Source organism: Rhinatrema bivittatum, chromosome 2, assembly GCF_901001135.1.
Source record: "Rhinatrema bivittatum chromosome 2, aRhiBiv1.1, whole genome shotgun sequence".
Lineage (NCBI taxonomy): Eukaryota > Metazoa > Chordata > Amphibia > Gymnophiona > Rhinatrematidae > Rhinatrema > Rhinatrema bivittatum.
In genome coordinates, this window is record NC_042616.1 from 606,390,126 (window position 1) to 606,406,661 (window position 16,536).

Sequence of the window (16,536 nt, forward strand, 5' to 3'; positions counted from 1 at the left end):
TTTTAACATTTCATTGTCTGTTAGTTCTTTCCAGCCAGATGGACCGTAATACACCCCCATTACTATTTTATTCCTTTTTTCTCCTGGAATTTCTATCCATAAAGATTCAACATTGCATTTTGTTTCCTGAAGAATTTTTAGCCTACTTGCGGCATAAACCGAGGCAAGGAGAAGGAGAGAGAGACCAGAGCTTACCAGGGGTGAGGAACTTTCCCGGCCCCTACGGAGCGACTGCACCTCCCTGTGACATCAACATTGTGACGTCAACATTGTGGGACTGGCTGGCCCCTTTAAAGCTGACTACACTTGCGGCGCAGAGACCACCGGCGCATCGCCTAAACCGCGTGCGCCGGAGGGGCGTGCAACTTTTTTCGACTTTGTTTTGAGTTTGCTTCAAGGAGATTATGGTGGGAATTTATTAACTCTTGGAACTTCTCTGAGCCCCCAATAAAGGATTGAAGGAGACTGTAAAATAAGGAGAGGCCGGATCTGGTAAGCCCTTCTCTTTTTCGATTAACATTTAATAATGCCTCATACAAAGCATAAGGGACGCTTGCAAATGGAGTCTTCTGCCCCAGCGCTAACTACTGCTATGCAACAACTGATAGAAGGGTATTTCATTCCGGCAGGAGCTTCAACACCAGGTGGGTCTACTGAGGGTTCAGGTAGGGAACACAACCTGACCCTCATGGACATGCAAACTTCTTTGAGCCTGGGAGCACCTGAAATTCCCTCTCACCCAATCCAGGGTCACCTCCAAGGAACCGTTTGTGAGACCCGGCCTGCAGCTGGTGAAGTCACGAATGCAGAAGGAGGAATTGAGAGGGGTAACAAGGAAACAATAAAAATATCTAGCCAGGATATGAGTAATGTTAATGTGAGTGCTGAGATAAGCAATTGTGTAACATCTGTGATTCCTGAGAATGTAATTACTTATGGGAGAGAGAAAAACCTGGAAGGTAAAATCAAATTGATTTCAGAAGCCAGCCAGGAAGGAGGGATGATGACTGGTCTCACCATGAATAAGTTAACTAAACCAAGTACAATTACTTTAGATTCCATCTGGAATGCATTAATAACGATAGAAAAAGCAATTTCATCATTAACAAAAGCAATAAATTCTTCTCAAAATAAGATACAAGACATGGATCCCATGTTAAGCATACATGAGACTAAAATTAATAAAATCTCAGAGCAGTTTTCATCTGTGAAAGAAGTGCAAGTAAATTTAATTCAATCTGATAATATAATGAGAAGAAAATATGAAAACATCGAAAATAAGTTGCGTTATTTGAATTTAAGAGTATTAAACTTTCCATGTATTAGGTTAATATCACCTAGGGAACAATTTAAAAAATATTTCATGGAAGTGCTTTGGATTTCTCCAGATTCATTACCACAGATATCAAAAATGTATTTTGCCCCTACCCCTAAGAATGGTAACGATACAGGAGCAAGACTACCAAATATGAATATAGATTCAGATCTAACTGCTTTCTTAGAAGCGCCAACTGAAGAACAGATTGAATATAGGGGAATATTATTGGTAACTTTTGTTCATATGACTGATAGAGATTTAATCTTGAGACTGTATCTTCGAAGTCATAATAGATTGTACTATGGAAAAAAAAAGTCTGGATCTACCCAGACGTTACAAGGGAGACACAATCTAGAAGAAAAATCTTTGTGGGTATGATTCAGGAAGCGAAATCATTGGGAATTCAGCTAAATATAAGATATCCCTGTAAATGTATGTTGAATTATAAGGATAATAGATATATTTTCTATGAACCTTCGCAACTAAGATCATTCATTGATAATTGTAAGAGTGAGACCAGTAACATCTAACCATTTCAGGTTCTGGTAAGAAATAAGCTATTATCCTCCTGTTAATTATGTTGTAGGTTTGAAAAGATAGATTGAAGTGTTCCAGATAAATCCCGAGACCCTTTTTATTGCCTTATAAAGTGATTTACAGAAATAATAGTTTATATTATCTAGATTACTTGTGTAATTGTATATGAGGTATCAACATATAAGATGTAAACTTTTCTGTTTAATGTTATAAAAAATTGATAAATAAAGAATTAAAAAAATAAATAAAAAATATATGCATGTATATTTTAAGCATGAATATTTACATGTGGAAGTCAGCATATTTTAAAACATGTACGCGTAATTGAAATTACCAGTTTTCCAATTATTTCATCAGTTTGCCCAGTTCTTCTCCAGGTCATTGATACACCTCCTGGTTCTTCAGCCTGAACTCTTCCCATTTTTCCCAGACATCCCACCCAGCCAGTAATACACAATAAACAAGTCTGATAACAAGTAAGCAAGATAATGATCAGGTGTAAAATTACAGGAGTAAGTTGCCAAATGTGCACATGTAAGTCTCTTATAAAATAGAAATTTACATGCCCAACTGTTAGCCCTATCCCGGAACCCCCAGACTGCCCCTTTTTCTTGAGTATGTGTGCACGCAAAACCAAAAGTATGCCCATACGTTTGATTTTTATAAAATAGTAATTATGTGAGTATAGGCTACCTACGCGGGTATATGCTAATTTTTGAAAATGTACCCCATTTTGAACTGTTTTTCCAAAAGTTTGGCTTAGTGACAGGGATTGACACATACTTTGCCAATTTTCTTTCTTTCTTTTTTTTTTTTAGATAACTGAACATGTTTGGAGAAACTTGAATAAAGTAGTGTGGTTACCATATTAGTCCATGTGGATAGTAAAATAAGGGTCAGCAAAGAAGTTGTTTGTGATACCTTTTTATGGGATTTATTTAATGTGTTTGACAGTTAGCCACAAAAGCTGTGCTCCCCTCATCAGTTCAGAGCAGTAGAAGCTACAGAATTTTTTGCCCACGTATGCAAGTATAGATTGCATTTGCTATAATGGTTTGGCAGTATTTGTTTTCAAAGCTGTGCATCTATCACAAACATTCATAATTCAATTAGGTTACAAAATCACAAACAAATCTGTCAAAAGTAAATAGAATTCTTTCATTCACGCACTTCATGCATGAATCAACAAGTTCCAAATGTAAGCTAATTCAACCCTTTTATGCGAATACTACATCGTGTTCATTAAATGTGCACATATTCTTCTTTCCAAGGAGTTGTAAAATAAAAGGAATGGAGGAAGGAGGTATGATGTGCCTGTTGAGCGGGTACGAAAACTGAGAGAGGCTAACAACAAAATGTAAAATTAATAGAGGACTATGTCTGATAATGAGTGAGAAAAATCCATGTTCCTGTTAAGTTCTTTTGAGTTTGTTTCAAAGTGATCATTTTAATTTCAAATGCCTGAATGTACACAGAATTCCCCTTGAACTGTACTAGGTACTCATTATTAAGCTGCAGGATAATTATTTTTAAATTAAAACAATTTCCAGATGCACCTTGATACTGATTAAAGGGAAAATTAACATGAACTCCAGACAAAACGAATAGAAAAATAATTTACTCCCACGTTTCTTCTAAATTAACAGATAAGGACTCTTGTGTAGGAGCTGTTTCTCCAATATTGTGCTGTATTTAAGCTAATGAAGATGAATAATATTCTATAAGAGTTTCCATAGGCCACTATAGCCTTATTTCAAGAATCAAGCATAATTTCACTTGCAAGAACACAGAATAGCTAGTACAGCATTCCCAGGGAGGATCACTTTCAAGTTTGGGTTTTCTGGTTTTCCATGATGGATAGTCATCAGCTGCATTTGTGTATGTATAGTGCCAGTTTCATTGAGCTTTATTTCTCCATAGATATAGAATGGGAGAAAGGGTTTTGTGAATCAGGCCCATAGTTTAAGAACAAGGCTAATTAGCATAGACCCATTTGTGGCACCTGAACTAGTCTAATTCACAAAGGCTGTTGAAAAATGTTTTTTGGTTCGTTTAGGGCTTCATTCCATCTGGGAGTTTAACATAGTTTACATAAAAAAAAAAGATATTTGGCAATTTCAGTGAATAAAAATAATTGCATTCTTTAATTTAAGAACATGCAGTCCTATCTGCTTCAGATATTTGGGGTTTTAGACTGATCCCCCCCATCCTCCCCTATTCAGATATGGTTAATGTATTAACAGACTCATATAACATGAATGATCCTCATCCTCCCGTATTGGCTATGCATAGTCGCTATCCTGATGATACCAACATCTGGAATTGGACCCACTTGGCTTCAGATTTTATCAGTGATCTACTGCCATCAGCAGGCAATACTACCATATGAGTAATAGTCAACAGGTTCTCGGGTATGGCCCAATTTGAGCCCCTCCCAGGACTACCATCAGTACCCGAATTAGCCCAAATCTTCATATAGCACATCTTTTGCCTACATGGCCTCTCCACTCAAATTGTATCTTACTGAGGTGTCCAGTACACTGCTCATTACTGGCAAGACTTATGCAAGAAATTTGGTATCACCCGAAATTTTTATCTACATACCATTCTCAAACTAATGGTCAGACTAAATTGACCAACCAACCACTTAAAATCTTCCTACTGTCCTACATCAATCAGTTATATTACGTCACAGAGAGACAACATACATAATATAATTTAATATTTATTTAGAAAACACAAGGTATTCACCTATCTAAACATTTTAAAATCTAAACTTACACATTCAACCACCATTCACACACCAACATAAAAATTCTGTGTTACATAAACAATTCTGAATTACAATTAACCAATACACATCGTTATTATAATTTTAAGACAAAGATTTATTTTATATTGCTTGACTTATTTTATCCATGTCCTGTCCATATCCTGTCCAACAAAGGATCTCCTTGTTTCGCCTTCCAATCAGGCTTCCTCAGGGACTTGGTCTCAAAAAAGCCGATTGATTTTCTCCCAATATTTCTGTCTTGAGACCTCTTATGTTTATATCCTTACTAAACAACCAAAAACAACATACAAAAACTTTATCATTTTTCAAAAAGTTGATAAATCAACCAATAACCATTATATTAACCCACAGCTTACCTCTCAGAAAATAGAAATCTCCACACAATTTTTATTCTACCTTCAATATAAGTCAGGGTTATTTCCAAACGGACACCTCTTCCAGAATCAACTTTTGATCACTACAATAAAATGGCCAAGACATTATATAAACCTTACCCCAGAAAACTATCCCAAACTTTTACCCCATATCCCAATTTACTCACATAACTCAATAATGAAAAACGTTATAACCAAGCATCAACACTGGTTCCAAGCCTCCAATAGTGTTCCTCCGATAATTCATAAGTCTTAATTCATTATGGAACCTTGCGTGTGCCTCATTGTATCTATTAAAACAACAATAAAACATTCTTTATCACATATCCTTTAAATACAAACTTACCATTTACTTTATAGCACTCCTGACCACAATCGATTCACCTACGCCATACTTACGTGTGACCTAACGTAACATTCTACGCCGGAAATGAAGTAACGATGTTGAATACCTGAAGCTTTATATACTCTCCTTCAAACAATTCATTTCTCCACCCCTTCAATTAATTCTCATTTAGAAAAATGCATGCCATTCAATGGCATCATTTAAACCCAAGGGTATAACAGTACGCCAATTAAAAATGAAACGTTGTTCCATTCTTCTCAAAGCTCCGGACAAATCCCCACCATACTTTAATGTAACTTTATTAATCACAAAGAATCGGATCTCATCAACAGAATGATTTTTTAGCACCCAATGTTCTACCAGAGGGGCATGTTCTCGGCGCGTCCTAATGCGACTGCGGTGCTCAATAATTCTTAAACGTATTGGACGCGCCGTTTGACCCACATAGATCAACCCACATGGGCAAAGTATGGCGTATACTACACCGCTGGAATTACAATCAAATCTCCCCGGAATCTTGTACGAACGCTTTAAATGGGAATGTTCAAAAACCTTGCACACCATTGCAAAAGAGCAAACCGAACAAGCCTCGCATCTAAATTGCCCACAACTGTCATCAGGGTCCCTCGGGTCATTATAGTTTCTTAATTGATCACGTAATGACTGGCGCTTTTTCATTGCGAAAATTGGTGTCTCTCTAAATTGGGAACTATTGGACAAAATATGCCAATGTTTTAAGATGGCTTGTTTTATACCACCAGATTTTACAGAATAAGGAATGGTGCAAACTGGTCGAGTCAATTTTTCTTTGACATTTGGAATCAATAGATTGTCCCTGTTTGAATATAATGCCCGTTTGTAGGCCTTTTTTACTACAGATTTACTATACCCCCTAGATACAAATCGTTCAGATAATTGATAAGCTTGTGCCTTAAACTCTGCTGTCGTACTGCACAGGCGCCTATAACGAAGGAACTGTCCCGTTGGAATATTATTTTTAAGCATCCTTGGATGAAAACTCCCATAATGCAATAAAGTATTACGATCTGTAGATTTTCTATGTACACTGGTTACCAACCTGTGTTCATAAACCGATACTTTCATATCCAAAAATACTGTAAATCCTGTATTTTGAGTCACAGTAAAAATCAAATTTGGATCGCTGGAGTTCATCATATCCAAAAAGCTTTCCAAGTCACCCTTATTGCCACTCCAGATGAAAAATAAATCGTCGATGAACCGTTTCCAATAAACGATATTATGATATAAAGGTGAACTATAAATAAAAGTTTCCTCAAAATTTGCCACATAAAGGCAAGCTGTACTAGGGGCTAATGGAGACCCCATAGGGATACCACTGACTTGTAAAAAATAATCAGTTTTGTAACTGAATATATTTCTAGTGAGTGCTATTTCTGCAATGGTAACCAAAAAATTCAACCTTCGTTTGGGCAAATTCATCTTTATAAGTTCACCTTTAATAATATCAAGTGCCGACTGTTGTGGAATGCTGGTGTACAACGAGGTTATATCCGCAGTCACCAATAACCAATCCGGTTCTATATGCTGTAATTCTGTCAATGAATTAATGAAATCTGTAGAATCCTTTATATATGACCGGATGGACAATACACTAGGTTGTAATAAGTAATCTAACAATTTAGCAATCGGTTCTAATACAGTCCCAATTCCAGCCACTATAGGACGACCAGGTGGATTAACAAGGGTCTTATGAATTTTTGGGAGTATGTAAAAATGAGCTGTAACTGGAAAAGATACTGTTAAATAACGAAATTCTTTTTCAGTAATGATCTTTTCTTTCAATGCAACTTCCAAGGTCTCATTGATATATTGATGTAATGAATCGGTGGGATCATTAGCCAACTTCTTATACGATTTCTCGTCTGCCAACAGTCTATAAACTTCATGATCATAGTCCCCAATGTTCATAAGGACTATTCCACCACCCTTATCAGCGGCTACAATTTTTACAGTAGGATCACTTCTTAACTGTTTAAGTGCTCTCCATTCATCCCTTGAAAGATTATATTGTAAATATTCATTCTGTTCGTCAATATGATCAACTTCCGCCAGTACCAGTGTTTGAAACGTTTGTAACAAGTGACTAGGGGGGGTCGGAGGTACCCATTTTGATGGTTTATACAATCCTCCTCTTTCAAACGGGGTATTTTCATTAGAAAAATATTCACGAATGTGTAGCCGTCTAAAAAATTTTTGCAATTCGGTACGAGTCTGAAATGCATCATTCTTACTACACGGCACAAAAGACAATCCTCTATTCAAAAGATTTAACATAGGTTTAGTAAGTGTCATATCAGATAAATTGAAGACCAAAGTCTCACCATCTATTCTACCATCCACCCTCACCGGCGTAAATTGTAATTCGTGTTGTTTGTTCTTCCTCTCTGGGATTTTGAGCCCCGCGTCCCGCGACTGCCCCTGACTCGTGAATCTAAAAAATTAGACCCAGAGTAATTTGCTGACTCACCTGAGTCACCCACTTTTTCTCCCTCAAGAAACCTCACTTTTCTATTATCTTTCTTTTTGTGCCACTCATCAGAATCTTCAGATGATTCATCTGATGATGAAAAATCGCCCTTTTTCTTATACTTTGGTCTCTTATTTGTCTGCATCCAATGATACACATACCCTCCATTGTAATCTTTATCATCCCTTCTAAACTTTTCTATCTTCATTTGTTTGGTTTCCTGTTTATATTCATCTAACTGAGTTTGTAACTCACTCAAGTGAGTCTGCAACGATTCTGGTGGAATCTCCTCCTGAATCTTAATCAACTCTAAATCAATTTCTTTAGTTAAGGTCTCCATCTGAACTTTCGTATTTTCTATGATCAAGATCATTAGATCATGCGAGCATTTATTGAGTATGGAGTTCCATTTCTGAACAAAACTCTCATCCTCACTAAATAATGACGGTGCCTTATTAATTCTTAACCCCCGTGGGATACGTTTTACATAACAATATTCCGCCAGTGTGGCGGCATGCAATTCCATCCTAATTACTTTTTTCCGATTATTGGCATAACTGTCCCAATTTCCCATCTTTTCACCAATGTTCGATGAATCGAATAAATGAAATCCAGCTAGAATATTATTAGCATCTTTTTCCGAATAGGAGTGCATGTCTTCCATTGTTTAACACCCTCAAAATGGTAACCAACACGGTAATTAAACAGAGGGAAATCCTAACACAACTCTCTGATATCCTATAAGCTATATTACGTCACAGAGAGACAACATACATTACGTCACAGAGAGACAACATATATTACGTCACAGAGAGACAACATACATTAAGACTTATGAATTATCGGAGGAACACTATTGGAGGCTTGGAACCAGTGTTGATGCTTGGTTATAACGTTTTTCATTATTGAGTTATGTGAGTAAATTGGGATATGGGGTAAAAGTTTGGGATAGTTTTCTGGGGTAAGGTTTATATAATGTCTTGGCCATTTTATTGTAGTGATCAAAAGTTGATTCTGGAAGAGGTGTCCGTTTGGAAATAACCCTGACTTATATTGAAGGTAGAATAAAAATTGTGTGGAGATTTCTATTTTCTGAGAGGTAAGCTGTGGGTTAATATAATGGTTATTGGTTGATTTATCAACTTTTTGAAAAATGATAAAGTTTTTGTATGTTGTTTTTGGTTGTTTAGTAAGGATATAAACATAAGAGGTCTCAAGACAGAAATATTAGGAGAAAATCAATCGGCTTTTTTGAGACCAAGTCCCTGAGGAAGCCTGATTGGAAGGCAAAACAAGGAGATCCTTTGTTGGACAGGATATGGACAGGACATGGATAAAATAAGTCAAGCAATATAAAATAAATCTTTGTCTTAAAATTATAATAACGATGTGTATTGGTTAATTGTAATTCAGAATTGTTTATGTAACACAGAATTTTTATGTTGGTGTGTGAATGGTGGTTGAATGTGTAAGTTTAGATTTTAAAATGTTTAGATAGGTGAATACCTTGTGTTTTCTAAATAAATATTAAATTATATTATGTATGTTGTCTCTCTGTGACGTAATATAGCTTATAGGATATCAGAGAGTTGTGTTAGGATTTCCCTCTGTTTAATTACCGTGTTGGTTACCATTTTGAGGGTGTTAAACAATGGAAGACATGCACTCCTATTCGGAAAAAGATGCTAATAATATTCTAGCTGGATTTCATTTATTCGATTCATCGAACATTGGTGAAAAGATGGGAAATTGGGACAGTTATGCCAATAATCGGAAAAAAGTAATTAGGATGGAATTGCATGCCGCCACACTGGCGGAATATTGTTATGTAAAACGTATCCCACGGGGGTTAAGAATTAATAAGGCACCGTCATTATTTAGTGAGGATGAGAGTTTTGTTCAGAAATGGAACTCCATACTCAATAAATGCTCGCATGATCTAATGATCTTGATCATAGAAAATACGAAAGTTCAGATGGAGACCTTAACTAAAGAAATTGATTTAGAGTTGATTAAGATTCAGGAGGAGATTCCACCAGAATCGTTGCAGACTCACTTGAGTGAGTTACAAACTCAGTTAGATGAATATAAACAGGAAACCAAACAAATGAAGATAGAAAAGTTTAGAAGGGATGATAAAGATTACAATGGAGGGTATGTGTATCATTGGATGCAGACAAATAAGAGACCAAAGTATAAGAAAAAGGGCGATTTTTCATCATCAGATGAATCATCTGAAGATTCTGATGAGTGGCACAAAAAGAAAGATAATAGAAAAGTGAGGTTTCTTGAGGGAGAAAAAGTGGGTGACTCAGGTGAGTCAGCAAATTACTCTGGGTCTAATTTTTTAGATTCACGAGTCAGGGGCAGTCGCGGGACGCGGGGCTCAAAATCCCAGAGAGGAAGAACAAACAACACGAATTACAATTTACGCCGGTGAGGGTGGATGGTAGAATAGATGGTGAGACTTTGGTCTTCAATTTATCTGATATGACACTTATTAAACCTATGTTAAATCTTTTGAATAGAGGATTGTCTTTTGTGCCGTGTAGTAAGAATGATGCATTTCAGACTCGTACCGAATTGCAAAAATTTTTTAGACGGCTACACATTCGTGAATATTTTTCTAATGAAAATACCCCGTTTGAAAGAGGAGGATTGTATAAACCATCAAAATGGGTACCTCCGACCCCCCCTAGTCACTTGTTACAAACGTTTCAAACACTGGTACTGGCGGAAGTTGATCATATTGACGAACAGAATGAATATTTACAATATAATCTTTCAAGGGATGAATGGAGAGCACTTAAACAGTTAAGAAGTGATCCTACTGTAAAAATTGTAGCCGCTGATAAGGGTGGTGGAATAGTCCTTATGAACATTGGGGACTATGATCATGAAGTTTATAGACTGTTGGCAGACGAGAAATCGTATAAGAAGTTGGCTAATGATCCCACCGATTCATTACATCAATATATCAATGAGACCTTGGAAGTTGCATTGAAAGAAAAGATCATTACTGAAAAAGAATTTCGTTATTTAACAGTATCTTTTCCAGTTACAGCTCATTTTTACATACTCCCAAAAATTCATAAGACCCTTGTTAATCCACCTGGTCGTCCTATAGTGGCTGGAATTGGGACTGTATTAGAACCGATTGCTAAATTGTTAGATTACTTATTACAACCTAGTGTATTGTCCATCCGGTCATATATAAAGGATTCTACAGATTTCATTAATTCATTGACAGAATTACAGCATATAGAACCGGATTGGTTATTGGTGACTGCGGATATAACCTCGTTGTACACCAGCATTCCACAACAGTCGGCACTTGATATTATTAAAGGTGAACTTATAAAGATGAATTTGCCCAAACGAAGGTTGAATTTTTTGGTTACCATTGCAGAAATAGCACTCACTAGAAATATATTCAGTTACAAAACTGATTATTTTTTACAAGTCAGTGGTATCCCTATGGGGTCTCCATTAGCCCCTAGTACAGCTTGCCTTTATGTGGCAAATTTTGAGGAAACTTTTATTTATAGTTCACCTTTATATCATAATATCGTTTATTGGAAACGGTTCATCGACGATTTATTTTTCATCTGGAGTGGCAATAAGGGTGACTTGGAAAGCTTTTTGGATATGATGAACTCCAGCGATCCAAATTTGATTTTTACTGTGACTCAAAATACAGGATTTACAGTATTTTTGGATATGAAAGTATCGGTTTATGAACACAGGTTGGTAACCAGTGTACATAGAAAATCTACAGATCGTAATACTTTATTGCATTATGGGAGTTTTCATCCAAGGATGCTTAAAAATAATATTCCAACGGGACAGTTCCTTCGTTATAGGCGCCTGTGCAGTACGACAGCAGAGTTTAAGGCACAAGCTTATCAATTATCTGAACGATTTGTATCTAGGGGGTATAGTAAATCTGTAGTAAAAAAGGCCTACAAACGGGCATTATATTCAAACAGGGACAATCTATTGATTCCAAATGTCAAAGAAAAATTGACTCGACCAGTTTGCACCATTCCTTATTCTGTAAAATCTGGTGGTATAAAACAAGCCATCTTAAAACATTGGCATATTTTGTCCAATAGTTCCCAATTAGAGAGACACCAATTTTCGCAATGAAAAAGCGCCAGTCATTACGTGATCAATTAAGAAACTATAATGACCCGAGGGACCCTGATGACAGTTGTGGGCAATTTAGATGCGAGGCTTGTTCGGTTTGCTCTTTTGCAATGGTGTGCAAGGTTTTTGAACATTCCCATTTAAAGCGTTCGTACAAGATTCCGGGGAGATTTGATTGTAATTCCAGCGGTGTAGTATACGCCATACTTTGCCCATGTGGGTTGATCTATGTGGGTCAAACGGCGCGTCCAATACGTTTAAGAATTATTGAGCACCGCAGTCGCATTAGGACGCGCCGAGAACATGCCCCTCTGGTAGAACATTGGGTGCTAAAAAATCATTCTGTTGATGAGATCCGATTCTTTGTGATTAATAAAGTTACATTAAAGTATGGTGGGGATTTGTCCGGAGCTTTGAGAAGAATGGAACAACGTTTCATTTTTAATTGGCGTACTGTTATACCCTTGGGTTTAAATGATGCCATTGAATGGCATGCATTTTTCTAAATGAGAATTAATTGAAGGGGTGGAGAAATGAATTGTTTGAAGGAGAGTATATAAAGCTTCAGGTATTCAACATCGTTACTTCATTTCCGGCGTAGAATGTTACGTTAGGTCACACGTAAGTATGGCGTAGGTGAATCGATTGTGGTCAGGAGTGCTATAAAGTAAATGGTAAGTTTGTATTTAAAGGATATGTGATAAAGAATGTTTTATTGTTGTTTTTAATAGATACAATGAGGCACACGCAAGGTTCCATAATGAATTAAGACTTATGAATTATCGGAGGAACACTATTGGAGGCTTGGAACCAGTGTTGATGCTTGGTTATAACGTTTTTCATTATTGAGTTATGTGAGTAAATTGGGATATGGGGTAAAAGTTTGGGATAGTTTTCTGGGGTAAGGTTTATATAATGTCTTGGCCATTTTATTGTAGTGATCAAAAGTTGATTCTGGAAGAGGTGTCCGTTTGGAAATAACCCTGACTTATATTGAAGGTAGAATAAAAATTGTGTGGAGATTTCTATTTTCTGAGAGGTAAGCTGTGGGTTAATATAATGGTTATTGGTTGATTTATCAACTTTTTGAAAAATGATAAAGTTTTTGTATGTTGTTTTTGGTTGTTTAGTAAGGATATAAACATAAGAGGTCTCAAGACAGAAATATTGGGAGAAAATCAATCGGCTTTTTTGAGACCAAGTCCCTGAGGAAGCCTGATTGGAAGGCGAAACAAGGAGATCCTTTGTTGGACAGGATATGGACAGGACATGGATAAAATAAGTCAAGCAATATAAAATAAATCTTTGTCTTAAAATTATAATAACGATGTGTATTGGTTAATTGTAATTCAGAATTGTTTATGTAACACAGAATTTTTATGTTGGTGTGTGAATGGTGGTTGAATGTGTAAGTTTAGATTTTAAAATGTTTAGATAGGTGAATACCTTGTGTTTTCTAAATAAATATTAAATTATATTATGTATGTTGTCTCTCTGTGACGTAATATAGCTTATAGGATATCAGAGAGTTGTGTTAGGATTTCCCTCTGTTTAATTACCTACATCAATCAGTGACAGGATAACTGGTCATCACTTTTCCTGTGGGTGGAAGATTGCCATAACAACCATGTCAACAAGTCCACCAGCTCCTCTCATTCTCATCCAATATCCTCGGATCCCAGTATCACTATTCACTACTGGAGGATGTCTTGCTGCTGATATTAAGGGATAAGAACTTTTGAATCTTTGGCATTCTACTAATCAACTTCTGAAACAGTCAGTGGCATGTTCCAAAGCACATGCATATACAAACATTGGCCTACCCCACAACTTCAACCAGGGGACTTAGCTTGGTTGAGCACATGCAACCTGAAACTCCATCTGTCGTCCTTCAAGTTCACACCACAGCTTTGTGGGACTTTTTCCCAATGTCTGTTCTTTAGGACCAGAAGCCTATAAGCTGAAGTTAGCTCCCTCATTGCATATCAATGACATCCATGTGTTGTTCTTCAAGCCTGCTATCCTCTTGTGGCCCTCAAGACCCCTCCCCCAAACCAGGGAAGTTCCAGTAGAAGAGGACATGCAATATGAGCTTGCAGAAATTTTGGATTCAAGGAGACTTCGTAGTAAACTGCACTATCTCGTTGCCTCCACAGTCCACGAATGGCTTAGGAGTTGTACAGTCTTAGAGGTTAAAGCTTGGGCAGCTAGGTATTTTTTGTTGAATCCATCAAGAAGTGTTTAATTGGCAGCCACAGAGATAATGTGTTGCCTTATGTATGACATGTGAAAAGAGTATTATGGGAACTAAGAGAACTGTGATGATGAGACCATGCTGATGAACTGCTCAATAGGGTGCTTGCTCAATAGGGTATGTGAGTATATGTTCTAGGGATGTGAATCGTTTTTCAACGATTAAAATTATCGTCCGATAATGTTTATATCGTCTTAAATCGTTATAGAACACGATACAATAGAAATTCTAACGATTTATCGTTAAAAATCGTTAAATCGTGTTAGTGCGCACTAACTCGAGTTAGTGCGCACTAACTCCCCGTTAGTGCGCACTAACTCGATTTAGTGCGCACTAACTGAAAATGATACAAATAAACACTTTCCAGGTCACTGAAGGTCAGTTAGGAATGAATATGTGTTCCTATTGGCTGGCTGCCCTCTTATCTATTGATGTTACCAAGGTTACCACTGAGGTGATGGTTGGGGGGATGGGAAATGGAACTGGAAACTAACGAACACCAACAGAAAATGAAACAAAGTGTTCACACTTCCCAGGTCAGTAAAGGTCACTTAGGAATGAATATGTATGTATGTATTCCTATTGGCTGGCTGTGCTCTTATCTATTGATGTTACCAATATGGTTGGGGGGATGTGAAATGGAAACAGTTGGAAGCTTGACAAAAAAAGTAATGTAATGATCAGCACTCACGTGACTAGAACTTGTTTGTTTATTATTTTTGTTAGCAGGCACCTGAAATGCTAGTGCATGTTGAATTTGCCAATCACTGTGCATTTTAGAAAGGTGGTCCTGGCTGGAACTGTACACAGTTCAAATATATGTAATTGATTGTTGGTAAGTGTATTTTTTAAGTAGCCACACTGGCACCAGTATGTTTACTTTTCCTCCTACTTAACTCACTAGCTCAGCTTTGTAAGAAGGGCTTCTCTGCTTGTGTGTTGTTTTTGTTTGGTGTGAGGAGAGCAGAAACATCAGATCTTTATTCAATCTACTACAGTCATCTCTTACAGTGCCCTATCCCTATTAATACCAGGAGTGTTGTGATCTTCCTGCACACAGTGCCCTAACCCTGATACCAGTCTGAGACAGCTCCCTCCCTGCATTACTAGTGAGAGGCTGGCTTCACAGACAGGGGGGAGCTGCCTGACCCTCACTCCTGACTTCCCCCATGTCCCAGCTAGTGAATGGTGTGTGGGTGAGGGGGGGGGGGGGGGAGGAGGGTGAAGTCTGAGACAGCTCCCTCCCTGCATTACTAGTGAGAGGCTGGCTTCACAGACAGGGGGGAGCTGCCTGACCCTCACTCCTGACTTCCCCCATGTCCCAGCTAGTGAATGGTGTGTGGGTGAGGGGGGGGGGAGGATGGTGAAGTCTGAGACAGCTCCCTCCCTGCATTACTAGTGAGAGGCTGGCTTCACAGACAGGGGGGAGCTGCCTGACCCTCACTCCTGACTTCCCCCATGTCCCAGCTAGTGAATGGTGTGTGGGTGAGGGGGGGGGGGGAGGATGGTGAAGTCTGAGACAGCTCCCTCCCTGCATTACTAGTGAGAGGCTGGCTTCACAGACAGGGGGGAGCTGCCTGACCCTCACTCCTGACTTCCCCCATGTCCCAGCTAGTGAATGGTGTGTGGGTAAGGGGGGGGGGGGGGAGGATGGTGAAGTCTGAGACAGCTCCCTCCCTGCATTACTAGTGAGAGGCTGGCTTCACAGACAGGGGGGAGCTGCCTGACCCTCACTCCTCCGGGGTATTGTGATCTTCCTGCACACAGTGCCCTATCCCTGATACCAGGGGTGTTGTGATCTTCCTGCATGCAGTGCCCTATCCCTATTAATACCAGGAGTGTTGTGATCTTCCTGCATGCAGTGCCCTATCCCTATTAATACCAGGAGTGTTGTGATCTTCCTGCATGCAGTGCCCTATCCCTGATACCGGGATGTGTGCAAGAAGATCACAACACCCCCGGTATCAGGAATAGGGCACTGTGTGCAGGAAGATCACAACACCCCTGGTATTAGGGATAGGGCACTGTGTGCAGGAAGATCACAACACTCCTGGTATTAATAGGGATAGGGCACTGTGTGCAGGAAGATCACAATACCCCTGGTATCAGGGTTAGGGCACAAGTTCTAGTCACATTGACTGATCACATTACTTGTTTTGTCAAGCTACCAACTGTTTCCATTTCCCATCCCCCATATACTGTCAGTAGGAAACTTGGTAACATGAATAAATAAGAGGGCAGCCAATAGGAATACA

General features: G+C 38.2%; 2 long non-coding RNA genes across 2 annotated transcripts; one reads left to right on the forward strand and one right to left on the reverse strand.

Annotated features, from left to right (window-relative positions):
- Positions 1 to 4,746: 4,746 nt before the first annotated feature.
- On the reverse strand, positions 4,747 to 5,255 carry LOC115086227. The gene is made up of 3 exons (XR_003855173.1): positions 5,191 to 5,255; positions 5,006 to 5,106; positions 4,747 to 4,914 (listed from the first exon to the last, which is right to left on the reverse strand). It is a non-coding gene; the product is annotated as an uncharacterized LOC115086227 (long non-coding RNA).
- Positions 5,256 to 12,779: 7,524 nt separating this feature from the next.
- Positions 12,780 to 13,325, forward strand: LOC115086228. Its single transcript, XR_003855174.1, has 3 exons — positions 12,780 to 12,881; positions 12,966 to 13,066; positions 13,158 to 13,325. It is a non-coding gene; the product is annotated as an uncharacterized LOC115086228 (long non-coding RNA).
- Positions 13,326 to 16,536: the final 3,211 nt, after the last annotated feature.